Here is a 4,276-nt window from a genome sequence, read left to right as displayed (position 1 = left end):
CTCCTATTAAAAAGAACCCTGTGTCTTCTCTTCTAAATTGTGTATTTTCTCATGTTAGCCAGTGTATTTCAGTGTCTATGACTGCCTGACTGCCATGTGGGTGAAACGGGAACTTTTACCTTGACATTGCGGCAATTATTTCAGAATAAACATTATGGATCCTCACAGGAGAAACCCAGTTTGACACAGCAGCTCCAGCCTTCATGCAGTTTCAAAACACACCACGGTGAGGCGTCACTAGTATATGCCAATCTTTTAAAAATAACACATCATTTATTTATTTGCAGGCTCTACACTGAAGACTTCTAGATCCTGAACCTGGGTTATCAAGGAGCCTCCGTCCTCCTCCCAGCCCCCAAGCCCCCTGTGTGTGTGTGTGTGTGTGTGTGTGTGTGTGTGTGTGTGTGTGTGTGTGTGTGTGTGTGTGTGTGTGTGTGTGTGTGTGTGTGTGTGTGTGTGTGTGTGTGTGTGTGTGTGTGTGTGTGTGTGCGTGCGTGCGTGCGTGCGTGCGTGCGTGTGTGTGTCCCAGTCCACCATGCTGTGGACTGTTCCCCTAGCTGTGCTGGTTCTCCTCTTACTGCAGACCCAGCTATGTGTCTGTCTACGGGGCCCGAGCAGCCGGCTCTTCCTCCTCTCGCTCCGTAACGCCACCCAGCAACGCCTGCCTGGAGCCGTCATCATCGGCGTGCGTAAAGGTGGCACCAGGGCCCTTCTAGAGATGCTCAACCTCCATCCGGACGTAGAGGTTGCCAAAGCTGAGGTGATGACAAACAGAAGCATCATCGGTGTCATCATAACTTTGTTTGTAAATCACTTTCACAATTTAGACGTCAAAGCTCTAATCAAATTAAAAGAGTTATGCAGCATAACAGAATGAAAGAACAAGATAAATCCTAGAACAGATACTACACATTTGTGTGTACAATGAAAATACACAATAAACGACTAAAGTAATACAATAACAATTGTATGAGACATTAAACGACTCTAAATCCGTTTTATTAAGGTGCACTACTTCAACGTGGAAGAGCACTTCCAGAGGGGGCTGGCGTGGTACCGTGCCCAGATGCCCTTCACCCTGCCTGGACAGCTGACGGTGGAGAAAACCCCTGGATACTTTGCCTCTCCCCACGTCCCAGTGCGGGTCTGGGAGATGAATCCTGCCGTCCGACTGCTGCTGATAGTCCGCGACCCCGCCGAGCGCCTGCGTCTCCGACTATACCCAGGTCCTTCATAACCGCGTGACCCGCCACAAGCCCTACCAGCCTCTAGGTAGGTAGCCAAGTTACTGAAAGGTTCAAGTTCTGGGCCGGGCGATGACAATGTGGGGACTGAACGAGCTATATTTGTGGGCCACATCAAACACATTAACAGTAAAGTATCCTATTCTATTATTAATACAGTATTATAATATTATTTTCTACTGTATTCTATTGTATTTTATTGCAGAGGAGTTGCTGCTCCGGCAGGGCCACATCGACCCGGCCTACAAGGCTCTGCAGAGGAGCCTGTACCACCAGCACCTGGCCCGCTGGCTGGATGTGTTCCCCAGGGAGCAGGTCCATGTGGTGGATGGAGAGGCCCTCATCAGACACCCCTACCCGGAGCTCCGCAGGGCTGAGAGGTAACACGAAACCTAGTGTGTGTGTGTGAGAGAGAGAGAGAGAGAGAGAGAGAGAGAGAGAGAGAGAGAGAGAGAGAGGGAGAGAAAGAGAGAGAGAGGGAGAAAGAGAGAGAGAGGGAGAAAGAGAGAGAGAGGGAGAAAGAGAGAGGGAGAAAGAGAGAGAGAGAGGGAGAGAAAGAGAGAGAGAGAGGGGAGAAAGAGAGAGAGAGAGGGAGAGAGAGGGGGAGAAAGAGAGAGAGAGAGGGAGAGAGAGAGGGAGAGAAAGAGAGAGAGAGGGAGAAAGAGAGAGAGAGAGGGAGAGAGAGAGAGGGAGAAAGAGAGAGAGGGAGAAAGAGAGAGAGGGAGAGAGAGAGATATGCAGTATATGCAGCCAAATGAATTAACTAATTGAGGTGATTAACGTTTTCTAATCTATAGGTTCCTGGACCTTGCCCCGCGCATTGCTCCCTCCAACTTCTACTTCAACACCACTAAAGGGTTCTACTGCCTCCTCTCTGCCGGGGGACATGACAAGTGTCTGGATGAGTCCAAGGGGAGGCCCCACGCTCCTCTCAGCCCACAGGCCTTCAGGAAGCTGTGTGGATACTTCAGAGAACCCAACAGGCTGTTCTTTGAGATGGTGGGGCGCTCCTTCAGCTGGTGTTGAACTGATTGGGACAGAGCACAGAGAGAGGAGATAGAGAGGGTACATTGGAGATATTGGCCCATAATAACAATATTTGTTATCAGTGTGATAATTCTGATAGTTCAATTCCCACTGGGGTCTGGTATGGAAAGAAAATGCATGCACTCACAACTGTAATACGCTGTGGATAAGAGTATTTGCTATATGACTAAAAAGGATTGGTTGGATGTTTTAATTTGTGTTTATTGATGGGTGAGTGGGTAGATTAATCAGTTTCAGGTAGATGAGAGATGTGAGGACTACTGCTGCACACATAGGACTCTAGAGATCTCTGTGTTTTAAATGTACTGTCAATGAGCTTCTGGAAGCCAGGCTGAAACCCTGGGAGTAAGCAGCATCCCAAGCAAAGACTGTATAAGATGACAAGCCCTCAATGAGGGACACACACATGATGTGCATATTCAATATGGCTGCTCCACCCATCACAGATTAGAACCATGACTTGAATACGAGACCATTCTAGTGATTCAATGTTTATGCTACTACCTGCTGGAGAACATGAACTGAAGTGTACGTTCTGTGATACTGTATACCTGGTGGTCCTAATACTTCCTGATCATCACTCCTCCTGGTCATCACTCCTCCTGGTCATCACTCCTCCTGGGCATCATTCCTCCTGGTCCTAACACTTCCTGGTCATCACTCCTCCTGGTCATCACTCCTCCTGGTCATCACTCCTCCTGGTCATCACTCCTCCTGGTCATCACTCCTCCTGGTGACGTGAGCCTTGCTTCCAGGGATGAACACTGTCTGATGCACAAACTGCCATCAAATCAAGTGTCAGAAAGGAACTACAATAACCTGTGCCATACAATTGTATCATGAACAATCAGGACGCATATATAACTCTTGAAATACAATATCTGTAGCTCCTGCTTCGTACTTTTGACGTTCATTAAAATGAGTTCTAGAACAGACACTGTTAAAACCTTAAAAGGATCGTCCCCTTTTTTTTAATTTAAATTTTCATCGAAAATTACGTACCCAAATCTAACTGCCTGTAGCTCAGGACCTGAAGCAAGGATATGCATATTCTTGATACCATTTGAAAGGAAACACTTTGAAGTTTGTGAAAATGTGAAAGGAATGTAGGAGAATATAACACATTAGATCTGGTAAAAGATAATACAAAGAAATGTACCATCATCTTTGAAATGCAAGAGAAAGGCCATAATGTACTATTCCAGCCCAGGTAATTTAGATTTTGGCCACTAGATGGCATCAGTGTATGTGCAAAGTGTCTGACTGATCCAATGAACCATTGCATTTCTGTACAAAATGTTGTATCAAGACTGCCCACATGTGCCTAATTTGTTTATTAATAACATATCATGTTCAAAACTGTGCACTCTCCTCAAACGATACCATGGTATTCTTTCACTATAATAGCTCATGTAAATTGGACAGTGCAGTTAGATTAACAAGAATTTAAGCTTTCTGCCAATAGCAGATATGTCTATGTCCTGGGAATTGTTCTTGTTTCTTACAACCTCATGCTAATCGCATTAGCCTATGTTAGCTCAACCTATCCCGCAGGGACCCACAAATCCTGAAGAAGTTTTTAAAAGAAACAGTTCCAGAATGGACTCTGTTAGAATAAATGTATGAGTGTACAGAAGAATGTTTTGAAATGAGATTGGGGCAACTATGAACTGATGTGATTCTTTGCACTATGAACTGATGCTTAAATGCATAAAGGTCAGTCTATACAGTATATGTGGAACTACTGTAGCAATATGGAAGCTCGTTCAACTGCTTACCATTTTCACTGAACTGTTTACCATTGTACAAAGTATGCAAAAGAATGTCCTCATCTAGATAATTATGTTTGCTTCTTAGTGTTATTGTGTTACTAGTGTTACTCTCATATTTGACTTTAACATATTCAATAGAAATGTATTTTTCTTTTGGGGGGTTGAATTTCGATTTTAAATTTTAAATTTCGATTTCCAGAAGTTTGAGCTGTA

At 44.9% G+C, this 4,276-nt stretch overlaps 1 pseudogene; it reads left to right on the top strand.

The window, feature by feature from the left end:
* The first annotated feature begins 529 nt into the window (after window positions 1-529).
* LOC135535753 (heparan sulfate glucosamine 3-O-sulfotransferase 1-like) lies at window positions 530-3,495 on the top strand (annotated as a pseudogene).
* The last annotated feature ends 781 nt before the right edge of the window (window positions 3,496-4,276 follow it).

This window comes from Oncorhynchus masou, unplaced genomic scaffold (genome assembly GCF_036934945.1).
Source record: "Oncorhynchus masou masou isolate Uvic2021 unplaced genomic scaffold, UVic_Omas_1.1 unplaced_scaffold_5095, whole genome shotgun sequence".
In the NCBI taxonomy this organism is placed as follows: Eukaryota; Metazoa; Chordata; class Actinopteri; order Salmoniformes; family Salmonidae; genus Oncorhynchus; species Oncorhynchus masou.
Note: the sequence above shows the minus strand (reverse complement) of the source record. Positions and strands in the feature narration are given on the sequence as shown.